At 39.1% G+C, this 17,662-nt stretch overlaps 1 protein-coding gene across 3 annotated transcripts in view; it reads right to left on the minus strand.

Annotated features, from left to right (window-relative positions):
- The window catches only part of pot1 (protection of telomeres 1 homolog), a 118,658-nt gene extending 103,532 nt beyond the window's left edge, over positions 1–15,126 (minus strand). For 2 of the 3 annotated variants that reach the window (XM_035956113.2, XM_023287891.3), the window contains exon 1: positions 15,069–15,126. The gene's annotated coding sequence lies outside the window, so the exon portion shown is untranslated. Of the gene's footprint in view, positions 1–14,798; positions 14,931–15,068 lie in introns of those variants that run through there. The other variant, XM_055009169.1, reaches the window with a different exon arrangement.
- Positions 15,127–17,662: the final 2,536 nt, after the last annotated feature.

Below are 17,662 nucleotides of genomic sequence, written 5' to 3' on the forward strand. Positions count from 1 at the left end.
CCCCCACATTAGAGCCGGGTTCTGCTCGAGGTTTTTTTCCCTGTTAAAAGGGTGTTTTCCTTGCCACTGTCGCCTTTTGGCTTGCTCTGGGGGTCAGGCATATGGGTTCTGTAAAGCGTCTCGAGACAATTTGACTGTAATTGGCGCTATATAAATAAAATTGAATTGAATTGAATAGTGTGAATAAATCCTGCGAGAGACTCATATTTTTCTGTGTAGAGGTTATTATTCACAAAAATCTTTACAATTTTGATTTATATCGAGGTAAAGTATCTGTGGAACCTGCATCTCCCTCAGCTTTGCATCTCCATTAAATGGCCTCACTGCATTCTGTCGGCATGGCTACAAAAACAACCTGCATGACAACATTTTAACACCTGGACTTGTATGATCTTATCAATATACAGGGCAGCCAGCTGAGGTGTGGAATCCTGTAGCTGGTGTGTCAATTAACCTCAGACCAAGCTGAGAGTAGAAGTCCTCCCCACAAAACAACAACACGGAGCCCAACAGTTGCCTGTAAACAGTCAGCTGATCCCCGCAGTGGAACAGAAGCTCCCTGCCAAATGTCAGCCAGGCCACCCCAAGCAGACGGTGACCTTCCTTCTCCAAGCGTCTCCAAAACCCACTGCTCAGCTTCTCTGGGATGCTCATTAACTCAGAGGGTAACTCAAGTTCACTCCAACAAAATCACTCATGATGACTAGAGAGGCTGCACAGGGACACTGGATGGGTCTCCAAATACTTGCTCACTGCTGAACCATGTCTGTAGTATGGCAGTTAGGACTGCAGATCAGATATGACTACTGTGGTGCGAGGATGCTCAGTGGTCACATAGACTGAAATATGACCGACCTGTTCCCCTCAGACGCCAAGGTGACCTACTGAAGTATGACTCAGACAAACAATGCACCCTGACCATCTTGGTAAGTGTAAGTCACATCTATTAATGCCTTGAAATGTCATTGAGCATCAATCTTATTTTTAAAGTAACAACAAACTATTAATCTCTGGATGCAACTTTTCTGTTTTGTAGCAATCCAAACTAAATACCTTTGGGTTCTGGCCTCCCTGACAAAATAAAACATGGGCACACTTTTCAGATTTCATTTGCATATATTTGAGTCAAGAATTGTGTAGCATAGGGGTCAACCAATATGGCTTTTCAGGGAGAATACCGTTATTGATTCATAGTAAACATGATGAGCAATAACATATTTTGAACGAATACACATCTGCAGTAAAAATAAAAATCCAGAAATGAGGAAATCAAAAAGGTTAGAAAGACACAAATTCTAACACAAATCATAGACTATAACGTGACATAAAATGATTATTGTGAATTTTTAAATACCCTTAGAAGCTAATGTTTATACAAAATCACCTCAATCATTCTAGAATTAATTATTTGTAAATAAAACTATTCAGGCTATCTAGTGAAAACTTCTGTATTTTATTTTACACATCACAATTAGGGCTCGAGACTTACAGAAAAAATAACGCATTTAATCACACCTTTCTCAGTTCCCTAATTTCTGGCACACTAATAATACTGATGAACCCTCCAACCCAGTAGGTGGCAGTAATGCACCTAAAGTTTGCCAGCCGCGAAGAAGATATACGCACAAGTGCACAAGAAAGTTTGGTGAACAGTGATGGAAGATGAGACTGCATTGAGCTATTTGAGTGGAAAGTTTTCTTTTAAAAAATATTCCCGATAGCAGCTTCAATAAAAGCGTGCTTGTGTGCAAATTGTGCAACAAAGAGTTTACTTATCACCGCAGCACTTTAAGCCAACTGTATCACCTCAGTGCAAAACATGTTCCTGTGAGCACCAGAGCTAACATTAGCTACAACAGTCCTGTCGCCGGCAAACAGTGTAGCTTGCTCATAACAGACCACTTTTCAAGGCTTTGAAAGTGCTTCAGCTTACAAAGTCTTAAAATGTTGAATATAATCGCTATAATTGCACATTGAGTTTGCAGTAATCTGTGAATGTAGTAGACAGATGAAAAATGCACAGATAAACAGAAATGAAACAAACATTTTTGTTGTTTAAATTCACGTATATGTCTATTCATCGAGTCAGTCATCAACCGAAATTACTTGAATTGAAAAATTTAGCTTATTGTGTCAAATATTGCTATGTGACAAAAATGCGATAAATTGCGATTAACTCCAAAGCCTGTAATTAAATAGATACATTTTTTTTAATTGTGTCTCACCACTAATCACAATACATGTTGCAGAAAAACAAAACATTGCAATGTCAGTTTTTACATTATCATGCAGCCCCACTGCAGAAACAGAGTGGCAGTTGCATGAGTGCCAAAGAACCACATAATCTAATTAATGTATTTAATTGGAAATCAGTAAAACAATAACAACAATTATAAAAATGAAGAACATCACAAGTAATAATGACTCCACTCCTTGAGCGTGGATATCTTCTTTGTAACACATGGTGCCAAAACTTTAGGGGTTCAAAATTGCACACATACACACGAAGTCAAACAAAATGAATGTGTACCTAATTACATCGCAACCTGCTTCCTTAAAGAATTGGTAGAGACTAAATCGGAGCTAAAAGGGAGCGACCTCGACTTACCAGTTTGACATAAATGTGACTGTAGATTAATAATTATATAATTGCTCCATAATCAAAGGATGTGCAAATGCAATATGTTTGGTCACAGGTTCACTATCAGCTGAAAAGGTGATTGTTGCATCTGCTCTGGTGAAAAGAGAAAAAGCTACACACAGCATCTCCATGAGAACTTTCAGTGGTTGCACATTGACATTGTACAACACATGTTGTTTTCTTCCTCTTGCCTCCTTGTTATTATTGTCTGTTTAAAACATGTAGGCTAACTGGTTGCTGGTGTGTTTCTGGAAAAGCATTCATTCAAATTCAATGCAGATTTTACACCAATTTTCACAAAACATGCACAAGAATTAAAATGCTTCGAATCCGTATATGGCTTTTTCTTTGGTTTTTCAGTTTCAAAATAAAATCTAATAAACAATAAACCGCTTTGTTTTTTTTTTTTTGTTGTTTTTTAGTTTTTAAAACCTAAATGTAGAAATCTATTATTTAACTAATGAAAAAACCACAGTGTTGGATTTTTGCTCTAGCTTTATAAACCCGAAATACAAAATACAGCTGTTGTTTTATTTTGTTGCAACACTGGAAGTGCCGGAAGCTGCCAAGGAAGAACAGTTTTGAGCTGGTTTGGACCGTGAACACTTATCAAGAATGGCTGTACTCGAGCCTTTTTCCAATTTCATTCGCAAGCTCTTTGTGAATGATGTAGAGATTTGTTGAATTAATTTTGTGCCTGTTTTCATTAAAACAAATCGACATTAAGTACAAAGTTGAATTAATCGATAAAATCAATTTATCGCCCAGCCCTAGTGCCCTCCACCTTTTTAAGGGACCAAAAGTAATTGGACAACATTCAGCTGTGCCATGGCCAAATGTGCGTTATTCCCTCATTATTTCATTTACAAGGAGCAGACAAAAGGTCTAGAGTTTATTTCAAGTGTGGCATTTGTGTTTGGAAACTGGTGAGGTCAACTCTCAATATGAAGTGCAAAGAGCTGTCAACTATCAATGAAGCAAGCCATCATTTGGCTGAAAAATCAAAAGAAATCCATCAGAGAGATAGCAGAAATATTAGATGTTGCCAAATCAAGTGTTATAGTACATTCTTAAAAAGGAAGAAAGCACTGATGAGCTCAGCAATGGCAAAAGACCCAAAAGAACATGGAAAACAAATAAGGTAGATGAGAGAAGAATCCTTTCCCTGGTCAAGAAAAACCCCTTCACAGCAGTTGGGCAGATCAAGAACACTTTCAAGGAGGTGAAAGTCAACAATTAAGAGAAGACTTCACCAGAGTGAATATAGAGGGTTCCCCGCAAGCTGTAAACCATTTTTGAGCCTCAAAAACAGGAAGAGCAGATTAGAGTTTGTTAGAAAAAAATATCTACAAGAGCCTGTGCAATTCTGGGACAACATCTTATGGACAGATGAGACACAGATCAATACCTGAATGATGGGAATAGAAGAATCTGGAGAAGGGAAAGAACTGCTCAAGATTCACAGCATACCACTTCATCAGTAAAGCATGGTGGTGGTAGAGTAATGATGTGGGCATGTATGGCTTCCAATGGAACTGGTTCTCTGATATTTATTGATGATGTGATTGCTGACAAAAATAGCAGGATGAATTCTGAAGTGTTTTGGGCAATATTATCTGCTCATATTCAGCCAAATGCTTCAGGACTCACTGGACAGCGCTTCACTGTGTAGATGGACAATGACTCGAAGCAACTGGGAAAGCAACTACAGAGTTTTCTAAGGCAAAGAAGTGGAATGTTCTACAATGGCCAAGTCAATCACCTGACATGAATCCAATTTTGTATGCATTTCACTTGCTGAAGACAAAACTGAAGGGAAAATGCCCCAAGAACAAGCAGGAACTGAAGAAGGCAGAAGTAGAGGCCTGATAGAGCATCACCGAGGACCAAACCCAGTGTCTGGTGATGTCTATGAGTTCCAGACTTCAGGCTGTCATTGACTGCAAATGACTTTCAACTTTCTGATTATGATAGTTTGTCCAATTATTTTAGGTCCCTTGAAAGGTGGAGGACACATATAAAATGTGTTGGAATTTCTACACCATTCACCTGCACTTAAAGCACATCTTGTTTCATTTCAAATCCACTGTGGGGTGTACAGAGCCGAAATGCTGAAAACTGTCAGTGTCCAAATATTTATAGTGTATCTAATTTCTCACCAGAAGAGTCTTGAAGACAGTAAGTATTGCAAAAAAAAAACAACTAAAAAAACTGGAGGTACAATGGTACACATGGTCTGTGCAGTGGAGATATGTTCTATCAATGCATTCTCTCAAATTATCTGTCTTATCTCCTGACCCCCAGGTTAAAACACCAGTCCAAGAGCTTTATTTTCTCATAGTCTGGAGGAACTTTCATTGCTCTGGGAATCAGACAAATCCTCCCAGAAGGAAGAGACAGAAGAACCTTCTGTCATCATCAGCAACTGATACGAAGAAACTGACACACTTTCAGTAATGAAAACATCAATGCTGTACACTGAGGGGCATGACTGAAGTCAGTTGATCATTACAGCTGTAATGAACAGACTGATGGGAAGCAGAATGCAACGTAGCAAGAACACAGGCTGTGGGTTTCGCTCTTACATGCTGATAAAACTAAGAAACCAACTAAAGAGCTAAAGCACATGAGGCAGAGTGGATTCACCCAAACACTATACCCAAACACTATATGCAACTCCTCACAAATCTGCTCCTGCACACATTTGTAACAATATATCAGACTGTTACATGCTGAGCTACTGGATTCTGGATCTCCTCTATTAATGAATTTAGTTACTCAATAGCTATCGATGAGCTGCTGACTACAGGCGCCACAGTGCCATGTCTTATTGGTATAATGGCAATGATTAGAGCTTTTAATTAGCGTCTATCTGAGGATTACCTCACTAAAATAATTATTTCTAAAAAAAATTTAATCTCAATTTATCCCCAAGAGTGACTTCGATTAAAGTTGTCGGATACAGGTGACAAGATCAGCACGCATGCAATTACTGTGTCAGAGAAAATAACAAATGAACAGAGTTTTTTTGTGAAGAACATAAATTACAGCAATGTAAGATATCAAAAAAGTTCCTGTTGAGATATTACAGATGTTAAAATGATGGGGTTGCGTTGATGTAACAAAAATTTTGGCTTATGTTTCACATTAAAACCCTGTCAAAAAAGGGGCTGATTATGTTCTCTGACCTACTACAAGGCTTATACTGTGAAACCAGCAGCATAATACTGTTAATAACATAATGAACAGCAGATAGAAGGCTTTATTTGGAATTTAAAAAGTGTTGCTGCTGTTGATTATTAATGTGCTGGACCATCAGCTAAGATATGTGTTTAAAATGTGAAACATCTGTATCAAATGATCAAATGTAAATTGCTTCACAGCATTCAGCATTTCATACTTAAATTCTATCCTAACACACAATATTTTACATTTGACTAATTTGTTGGCCAACTGCTAAAATAATCAATGAAGACCAATCAACAGTGAAAATAAGGATCAGAATCCCATATAGCAGATGATCTAAGATAAGCCTATTTTTAAGTTCTGATTCTTGTTGAAGCAAACAAAGCCAACCTGAAAGTTTAAGAATAACTGTTTTAAAATCCATGTAAAGCAGTAATAGCTACATGTTCTGTGTTTATCATATGACTTAAAACTGTGTTACTGGCACACAGCAACCTCTGGGGCTGAAAAATACAGCCATAACAGAAGTGCCCAAATGGCTACTTGAAGTTGGCTCCAAAAGAAGTCAATTCCCATAGACCCCCATGTTAAAATGTCCGTTACAGCAGAAATAAACATGTTTACAACCCGGTACAAAAAGCAAATTTGGTCTTCATAGCAAATTTCCCAGTTCATGGCAATTGTACAGAGGTGATTTTTGAGAAAGTTCATCACCAAAATTGTACTGAAGCTTAAAGTTATGTACCAGTTGAGGATGAGGTACTTTGAGTGGCAGGTGGGTACCATCACAGGGCAGAGAGATGTTTGCAGAGATGTTGCAGGTGGTTATTAACCACCCGGCCAAATTTGAACGAAAAAGAGCAGCATTTTTTTCACAATGGCCCAAAAGGACTGTAGGAACTGAGCTAAAAAAAAACAGAGTTAATTTTTATCAGAATCAAAGAGGTTACAGATTAAACCACAAACACACACTGTTGATATGGAATATTTTCATTAAGTTGCAGCTGTGGACTGTTACCTGTTATTATAAATTAAGGCAAGAGAGATAGCTGGTTCAGCCGCACTCACAAGTGACACCATTCACCATGTAAAACATTTACTGCAGATGTGAGTGTTGGTGTTGATCTTCAGCTGTCCATTAATGTGGAAGATGCATTGATATCTCTAGCTAGCAAAAAGCAGAAGGTGTAGTACTGCAAATGAGAATGGGTTCAAGCAAAATATGGCTCCAGTGTGTTTTCAACTTGAATAATCCTGAATACAAAAATTATGAAAAGCATTTACTAGTTTAAATTCTATAATTCACAGCTACACAGTTGAATTTTTGAGTCTCAATGCTTTGATTTCAGAAACTCTGGTAAAACTGCAGAATATGTAAATTAATCTGCCCTGCCAAACCTCACCTAATCAGGATGAAGTGAGGTGGATGGGAAAACAAACACGTCACACAGACAGTGATGGCAATGCTGCCTTGCAGTGGTTTTCCTCTGACAAACAGCAAGTGTGTGTCAAATCACAAACTGTCCTTTCTGTTTGTTCAGCCTAACTCTTTGCCAATTCTTATTTGCTACACATTTGCATAATCTTTGTCTCTTTCTATATGAGAGAGGAAGAGGGAGAGTTTGAAAACCCCAAAAAGATCAGAATCAAAAAAACCAGCTACTAGAATAATAATAATAATGGATTAGATTTATATAGCGCTTTTCAAGGCACTCAAAACGCTTCACAATAAATCCATTATTCAGTCACTCACACATTCTCACTCGGTGGTGGTAAACTACATTTGTAGCCACAGCTGCCCTGGGGCAGACTGACGGAAGCGTGGCTGCCAATCTGCGCCTACGGCTCCTCCGACCACCACCAACATTCACACGCATTCATACTCCAGTGTGAGAAGCAGCACTGGAGGCAAGGTGGGTAAAGTGTCTTTTGCCCAAGGACACAACAGCACATGACTAAGACAGAGCGGGAATCGAACCGCCGACCCTTCGGTCATTTGACGAATAGACAGAAGAGAGGAGAGTGAAAGTGTATCTATGGAGGACTGAGCATTCTTGTGTTCCTAAATGAAAAATCAGCAGCCGACTTACATGTTGCTGAGTCAATCACTGCCTACAACCCATCTGCAACACAGCCACTTCCTGTTGTGTTCACCTGCCACCTGTTCTGTCACCTCCACATTTGTGATGTTACCAGTTTATCTAGGATTGAACAATTTTTTGGAAAATACATACTTGCAGTCCTAGGCTGAAGATTGTGTCTGCCATTTAACAACTCCACATGTTAACATTTGAGATGTATACCTTGATAGAAAATAGTATATGCTTGTAACAAGCTTCAGGAAAAACAATGAAAACACATTTTTAAAACAGTTTTAGATACTGAATTGATGAAATAAGTGACATATAGAAATTAGTGTTAAATTTATCTATAATACTGTAGCAATGTATAGCAGAGTCCTAAACCTGAGACTACATCAAACTTTGTTAGACTTTTATGTAAGGCTCAAAATAATCTGAAATTTGATGATTAATCGATTACTGACTCACAACGCTGCAGTTTACTTGTTATTAAAATTATGACTACTATACAAAACGTCAGAATCCATTCTGTTGAAGCTTGCTAGCAGATGACACGGATTTGACTGCCTGTGTGTTCCCCTAAATCAGAAATAAGTCTGTCCCTCAAGTTTCTAGCTGGACACCGTTTACTAAGTAACACTGTGGTAGTAGAAAACATGACATCATAACTAAGCTCAGTCAGATTGTTATTTTACTCAAAGAGGGGCTTTCTGGGTGTCATATCAATAGCTAGATAGAAGGTTTCTAAGGGGGCAGTGCATGGACCTCTAAAACACTTCATTCTGATAAATTTTGTCCACTTCCAATCTTTTGGAACACAAAAATGACACAGGTGATTTTCACCTTGTGTTTTGGCCAAGTGACATAATTAACATTAATAGGCAACAGCTGTGTTACTTTGCCAGTGACAAATGTATTGCAGCTGGCCAAACCTGCAAGTAATTGTAAAGATTATTCAAATATACACTACGGTTCAAAGTTTGGGGTCACTTAGAAATGTCCTTGTTTTTAAAAGAAAAAGATTTTTTTCCAATAAGGATAACATTAAATGAATCAGAAATACAGTCTAGACATTGTTAATATGGTAAATGACTATTCTCGTTGGAAACAGCTGATTTTTAATGGAATATCTACATAGGGATACAGAGGTCCATTTCCACATTTCCAGCAACCATCACTCCTTTGTTCTAATGGCACATTGTGTTAGCTAATTGTGTTGAAAGGCTAATTGATGATTAGGAAACTCTTGTGCAACTATGTTAACACATGAATATAAGTGTGAGTTTTCATGGAAAACGTGAAATTGTTTAGGTGACCCCAAACTTTGAACGGCAGTGTATGTAATGACAAAATTTCCCTTTCAGACTGCTTTTTCAGTTTAAAAATGGTTAATCATTCAGCCTCAAGCTCCAACTATCAGTGTTTTGTAAGACTATCACTGCATAGCCAACAACACAGTGTCCTATTTCAGTCAGACTTTTACGGAGAACTGACTTATGCTGCTATCTCAGCCTCCTGCTGAACAGATTCACTCTGCTCTTTCAGTCTCTTCAGCTGGAAACTAGCCAGACTCTGGACTTGCTCCCTTTTACTCCAATTGACAATTTTTCAGGTGAAAAGGGAGACAAAAAATGGCAGGCAATGTCTTTAATGCAGCAGCCACCAAAGCAAATAGAAGAAATACTAGGATGCCACAGTCACATGAAAGTAAAAGGTCCTCGCCCACTCATATACCTGTCCAACAGGAGGTTGCCAGGGTTACACATTGTGTGATCTATCCCGAAGCAAGTAGCCAGCACTTCAAAAGCATGAGGGACTTTTATCTCTGGCAGGCAGGTGGAGACAGGATGAATAAGCTTATAAATATTGGTCTGCAGCTCCACACAGGAGAAGCAGTGGAGAGGAGACTCCAAAAGCTAAATTCGGGTCCAGCCCTAGAAGACACACACGCACACACACAAAGCAGGAAACCTGTCATTCATAACAATGCTTCTTCATCAAAAAGGATTACTATAACTGAACATGTACAAATAAAGAGGTATGAATGCTGACATTTGAGAGTGACATAATGCTATCACAGTGTTGATATTATTATTTCACGGTGTGTAAGGATTTATTGTTTATATTAAACATACTGCTGGCTTAATACTGATATACACATTGCATTATTTGCAATATAAAGAGTTGTGTTGATCTGTGAATGAATGAGGGTCTCAAACATTATCTCACACTATGTGAATTGGGATAAAACAAAGTTGAATAGCACCAGGTCAGACAGAGGGAAAAGCACATCCGCTTACACTCAAGACATATCAGACACACGAACATGCACTGTAGACACACATACACCCATACACGCTCACACACACTTACTCGATACTCAAGGCCACTCTAAGACACCACATCCACCTCACTTCTGCGTTATCAGGAACTCACATATACACCACATTCAGTCCTCACAACACAGTAGAAAGACCTCTACATTCACATATCATCCTTCAGGGTGAAGATGGTCCAGATTGGCTGAAGACAGATGTTTAGGGGGTTCAAGTTTAAACCACGGATTTCCCCAACTACAGACCAATCTGATAGAAGCACATTCTCATAGAAAACTCTGTGTAATGTTAAGTTAGGCATCCTTTTTGGGGAAGTTGGCTACAGCAACTCTCTCTTCTCATATCTCCTCCTCTGTTGCCTCTTTGTTTTGTGGAGTTCCCCAGGGCTCCATTTTGGGCCCTTCGCTATTTTCATTGTATATGTTGCCACTGGGGTCAATTATAGCGAGGCATAATTTAGCATTTCACTGCTACGCCGATGATTTCCAGTTGTATTTACCGGTGTTCCCAAACAAAAGTGGTGCTCTTCAGTCCCTCACACACTGCATCAATGACATCAAGTCATGGCTGGAGAAAAATTTCCTCCATCTAAATGAGGACAAGACTGAGTTCATTTTATTTGGTGACAATGTTCTTGTGGCTTCGGACTCTGTGTTTTCAAAGCTAAAACCGTCTGTAAAGAACCTTGGGGTTACTTTTGACAGCAGTTTTACATTCGTCAAACAGATCGACAACGTGGTCAGAGCGAGTTTTTATCAATTACGTCTTTTATCTAAAGCCTTTTTTAAATCGCACCGACCTTGAAAGGACTATTCATGCTTTTATCAGCTCACGAATAGACTATGGCAACGCTCTTTATGTTGGTGTTTCCCAGTCAGCCCTGAGCCGCCTCCAGTCGGTGCAAAATGCGGCAGCCCGTTTCCTGACGAACACTTCAAGGCGTCAGCACATCACCCCGGTCCTCTTTTCCCTCCACTGGCTTCCAGTTTCTTTTAGGATAGATTTTAAAATTTTGCTTTTCGTTTTTAAAGCCCTCAACGGCTTTGCGCCTATTTATTTAACGGAACTTCTTTCTGTCCGAAACCCTGACAGGGCGTTAAGGTCCTCTAAACAGCTGTTTCTGGAAGTCCCTAGGACCAGGTACAAACACTGGGGTGATCGAGCCTTTTCAGTCGCTGGACCAAGACTTTGGAACAAACTGCCTCCTGACATGCGTACCATCACTGACTTTGGCCTTTTCAAAGCCCGGCTCAAAACACATCTTTTCAGACTGGTTTTTAAAACTCAGTAATGTGGGGACATTTTATTTTATCTTATTTTATCTTGATTTTATTTGTTGACATGTGTTCTATTGTTCCTTTATTTTAATTTGCTTTTATTCTAATTTTATTGTTTGATTTTAACTGGAAAGCACTTTGGTCACCTTTGAGTGTTGTAAAGTGCTCTATAAATAAATCTTGATTGATTGATTGTGTATTAGTCACAGAGAACTGTGGTTTTCCAAACCATGAAGGTCCATGTACATGCTTTCAATTCTCCAATGTATATTAAATATTCTTAATGGATAATTGAGACTCAGGATTCCTCATTATAGCAAGTAAACAAACACGCTGACAGACGCTATCATCTGTTTACTGAGAGAGATTGATTGACATCAATAATAATTTGTACTGCTGCAGCTCCTTCTGTTCTTCATCATTCTCATAATGTTTCTCTGTTCTCTCACTTTATTTCCCAATAAGCTCCATATTTTTAAGCATCACTCATTATTGCTTCTTCAGACACTGTTTCCAGTTAATCTGTGGCTACTTCCTAATTAAGTTGCTAGTCATTAGCATAGCATTAGCCACTGTGAAATAAGAGACCTCTGTAGCTAACAGTGATGGCTTTCTGTACTCCAGATGTTTGGAGTTCACTGACTGACTGTTCACTCTTATATTTGAAGAATTTACTGAATTTAATATATTTAAGTCCCGCATTACATGACACAGGGCCAAGGGTCTAACTGATGCATCAGATTACAGCTAACACTGAACCCCAAAAATGAAAAATTACATGAACACTGTATAACCTACTATAAATCTACAAATTGTAATCATTGTACCATGTGGCAAATTCACTCTAAAACATCTGGTGTTCATTCAGTACACAGAAGCCTGTACTAGAAGCTGATATGCTAAATCAGTGTTTCTCAAAAAGTGGGGCATGCCCCCCAGGTGGAGCGCAGAGGCATGTCAAGTGGGGCGCAGGCGACTGGGAGGAAAAGGTCCACCTACACTGAACTAATTAGCTGAACTATTGTTTTAATGTCGGCCTGTTTTTCATGGCGCACAACAATACTGAAATTGCGCTGGCCCATAGACTGTATATGGGCTGGCCGTTCAGACTCGGAAGACTCCCAGGAACGGGAGAACACATCGTAAATGTGCAGTGGCAACACCAGCATACCTGATAACATCACATACTTGGCTAATCTACTCCGATGATTTTTACCAGCAATGTCATACGGCCCGCGGGCCAAAACCGCCCACCAGATGGTCCATTTCGGCCCGCGGGACGGATAAAAATTACGACATTAACTGTAAATTTGTAAAACTGTGAATTTAAAATAATTTCTAGACCGTGACAAGTCGTTTTGGTCATAAAGTAAAATACTAGATTGTTCAGTTCCAGATACCTGTGACTGAATGTTTTGTGTTTTTGTAGATAAACTGTGATCTGGCAGTTACAGTGCATGTGTAAATGATGAACTCAGGCATAATAGGCTAATGTTGAAATGGAATTTGTTTTCCATAAGAAATTTCAGATTCATAATGTTTTGTAAAAAAAAAAGATAGTTCATTATATGTGAACATTTTCAGAATTTACTTTTTTCAACTAAAACAAAGGGGAAAAGTTGGAGTTGTGGTTATTTACAGGTTATCATGCTGTGATTTTACTGGTGGGGCCAACTGGAGGTCAGACTGCGCTTCATATGGTTTGACACCCCTGATTTTTACTGTGAAAAACAACAAAATGGAATCAGATCAAATAACACAGCCCTGCATAGTCACATTTTCACAGTTCATATATACGTGTGTGTGTGTGTGTGTGTGTGTGTGTGTGTGTGTGTGTGTATATATATATATAGACAGACACACACACACACACACACACACACACACACACACACACACACACACACACACACAAAGTTATTGGGGGGGCGTGGAAGCTTTTTGTCCTCCGAAGGGGGCCCGACAAAAAAAAAAATTGAGAAGCACTGTGCTAAATCAACTGACACATCCATCAATCCATCATAACTGACTAGTTCCTCAGACTAGTGATGCCTACACCTACCAGTGAGTGGTTTTCACAGGAAGGCAGGTCAGATTCCGGCACAAGGTGGCACAAACCTTTACAGGAATGGCCCCATTATCTGCCTGTCCAGGCTTTCTGTTTCCACCGCTGTGTAGGATCCAGAGTTTCGCAGACAATCTTAACTCATAGTGAAGCAAAACTCTTACTTACAGGGCTCCAGTTCAATATGCATGTAGAGAATATAACAATGGAGTTATGTTATTTTGGCCCATATGGTGAATTTTATGTTGAAGATGGCAAGATGGAGAGGGAAAAAATGCTACAAAACAAGGACATCAAGAAGGAAGAAAAATAGGGTATGAGTGTAACCAATCAGCGTTTATCTTTTCCAAGACAACTAATCAGTGGTAAGACAGGCACATTCACTATTTAGAGCCACCGTTGAGACTAAGTGCTACTAACCCAAAACCAGCCGTTGAAAAGTTTCTACGGGAGTGGTTCAAACGTTCAGGATGCCCTAAAGCAGCCAGTGAGTTACTGCGATGGACAGTAGCCTAATGTCATATGAGGATTCTGTGGTCCATTTGTCATTCTTCATGTGTGGTTGTCTAGCTATGTGAGATAATCAACAACACACATCTAGATTCCAGTTTCCTTCTCTACAGGAACCGATAAAGATATTGTGCGTTAGGTCAGATAGCCAACTTAAAGTTTGGCTAACAAACAGGGAGCTCACTCTTAGCTAGTTAGCAAGCTACAGCTAACACAACCACGGAGGGTAGCCTCGCTAGCCTCTGGTTGAACCACGAAGGCAATCATTTTAGCACTTGGTCATTTGCAATTCCACGCTCTCCACTAACTCTACCAGCTTATCTAAACAATGTGCAAACAGAGAAAACTGGTAACGAACGAGACATGCGCAGGGTACGATAAGGCGAACTCAGTTTAAAAATTTTCAGTTTAAAGTTGGTTGATTCTCAGTAAGCATACACAAAACACAGAAGATACCATACATATGTTAATAAATTTATGTACTCTGTTGGTAATTTCGGCAGACATCAAATACATATTGCAGCACGTACTTTAATCATTATCTAACATTCCTTTTTGACTGCAAGCAGTAGAGGATAGCGTAATTCAGGGAACGAAGAGCACTGTGACCACCTACAACCCAATCATTAAGGGCATAATTTAATTTAGAAAACAATTACACTGTTAATTGAAATACCAGCCGAAATATTAAGTGGGACCTACCGTTTATCAAAACACCCACAAGTTTACGCTACACGGCGTGCGGACTTGACAGTAAGCAATGCAAACCAAACATTAAGATTTTTATACTGGGTCTGGCCCCGTCCGCTCCTTCTCAAACACAAAGTCGTGAGAGGCGTCAAACTACCACTGCTCTACCTACTAATGAACAGCATGTTGCATTTGCGATATTTTAAAGACCGACGTCAGTGTTTCTTAGTCAGTAGAAAGAAACATTTCACTCCTCCCTGGAAATAAAAGAAGAAAACTTACGGAAACTGGAGTCGTTTTCCCTCGCTTAGTTCGAGCTATTGTGACGCGCATGCGTATAGGAAGTCAAAAGGACTACTATCAGATGACTTAATAAATCTTTATTAATAATAATAATAATAATAACAGGAAAAAGAAGAATAAAATAACCAATAGAAATAAAATGCAGGCATACAAATTGAAAGGAAATAAAGAATAGTCACAATCAATCCCAAAAATACATACATAAAAAAACTAAAAGGTATTGTTTTATTATTTAGAAGTCTGTCTAATTAATGAAACAACACATTTTTAGTAAGTATACGGTTCGTTTTCTGGTTTTAACTGTTTAGTTTCTTATAAATCTGCTGACTTTCCCTCCATATTCTTAACTGCATAATTTCCACTGTTTATGCTTCGTTAAGCTGCTTAGCCACTTTTAAAAATATATATACTTTTGCATTAAATGTTTTAACTAAAAACAAAATAACTTTTGACTTCTTTCAGCACTTACAGTGTAGTTTCTGTCAATTCCAACTTCCAATAAAACTCTATTTATTTTAACAAATTGAACTTCACCAATTTATTACTGCCTTTCTGACTAATATAAAGAAAAAAATATACATATTTTCCTCTACCACAGTGAAGACAGCATCTCCACAGGTCTTTTCTACAGTGTGGGACAATTGTTTTCTGTTTTGGATGTCTGTCAGGAGCTGTAGGCCAGCAAGTAGAGGAGGTGTAATACTGATATCAGTCAGGTCAGCCTGGCAGCCTCCAAATTCTGACTGCAGCTGCTGGAATTGACACCAGCTGAATGAGGACCTCACTCTCTGTGAGTTTTTTGGGAGGCATTTCTGCAGTGCTCCTTCCTGCCAGGGGTCAAAATAATGTCATCTGTAGAAGTACGGATGCCAATGGCATCAGAAACTTATACTGGGAGAGTACTTTTCAATAAAGGTTTGAGATGCCATCTTCCCTTCATCTGTTAGCGATCCATCTGGCCTTGTTCAGCAACCTATATTTAAACAGGTCTTAGGGAGATCAAGAAAATATACACAATATTTTTCAACCACCTGGCACACATTAATAACGTAAACCTATTCTATGTATTAGGCCTTGATGATACGCCCTTGTGGGCATACACACAAACAACTGTGGACACCACAGACGCATAGCTGTTGCAGTTATATTACCTTATTTTCTACTTGGAGTTTGCTTTTAAAACTCTGTTCCATACATATTTCAAGCATTCCCTTGCGGAGAAAACACAAATTTTGCATTGCACTTGAAGGTCGGTCCACATGGACTTGCACAGATGAAGAAATTTCCATCATGCAGACCCTCATGTCCTCATGGACATGGAAAGTACAATGCTGCCCTTTCTCAGTCGGAAGTCTGTACTGTTCTTTAGATACATAATCAGTTATGTCCAAAGTACCGCTCCATATCAAAGTACACACTCTGCATTCAAAATCGCTTTTTCGACCCATCAGGAGCAGTTAGGGGTTCGGTGTTTTGCTCAGGGCCACCTCGACATGAGCTTTCCAGGCCAGGATTGAACCAGCAACCCTCTGGTTACAAGACGGCCACTCCCACTCTACCCACTGAGCCATGCCCCCCCCCCCCCCCCCCCCCCCCCCCCCCCCCCCATTGTCTACACATTGAAGCGCTGTCCATTGAGTTCTGAAGCATTTGGCTGAATATGAGCAGATAATATTGAACTAAACACTTCAGAATTCATCCTGCTGCTTTGTCAGCAGTCACGTCATCAATAAATATAAGAACCAGTTCCACTGGCAGCTATACACTGCCACCACCATGCTTCACTGATGAGGTGGTATGCTTTGGGTCTTGAGCAGTTCCTTCCCTTCTCCAGACTCTTCTCTTCCCATCATTCAGGTACAAGTTGATCTTTTTCTCATCTCTCCATAGGATGTTGTTCCAGAACTACACAGACTCCTGTAGATCTTTTTTTTTTTTTTTTTTTTTTTTAACAAACTCTAATCTAGTCTTTCTGTTTTTGAGGCTCAGCAATGGTGTACAGCAAACACAAATGCCATACTTGAAATGTGTGTGAAACTCTAGACCTTTTATCTGCTCCTTGTAAATGAAATAATGAGGGAATAACACATACTTGGCCATGGTACAGCTGAATGTTGTCCGATTACTTTTGGTCCCTTAAAAAGGTTGAGGGCACACAAAAACGTGTTGTAATTACTCCACCGTTCACCTGACTTGGGTGTAAATACCATCAAATCAAAGCTGAAAGTTTGCACGTAAAGCACATCTTGATTGTTTCATTTCAAATCCATTGTGGTGGTATACAGAGCCGAAATGCTGAAAATTGTGTCAATGTCCAAATATTTATGGACCTGATGCTAAAGATGGCATACAATTGCTCAGGAAAAAAATTGGTCACCTAATGCATAAACAAGAAGAGTTTTCAAGCTTTCAGGTTAGTATTCACATCATATACTGCACATTAGTGTCTCTCCACAGGCCTCACCAACAGATTCCTACTAATCCTGTAGATTTTATATCATGATGATGAAATGAAAATAAAACTCACTTATTTAGGTTCTGGGAAACAAAAGATAAAAACTTACTTTGGTTGC

This window comes from Amphiprion ocellaris, chromosome 3, assembly GCF_022539595.1.
Source record: "Amphiprion ocellaris isolate individual 3 ecotype Okinawa chromosome 3, ASM2253959v1, whole genome shotgun sequence".
Taxonomy (NCBI): domain Eukaryota; kingdom Metazoa; phylum Chordata; class Actinopteri; family Pomacentridae; genus Amphiprion; species Amphiprion ocellaris.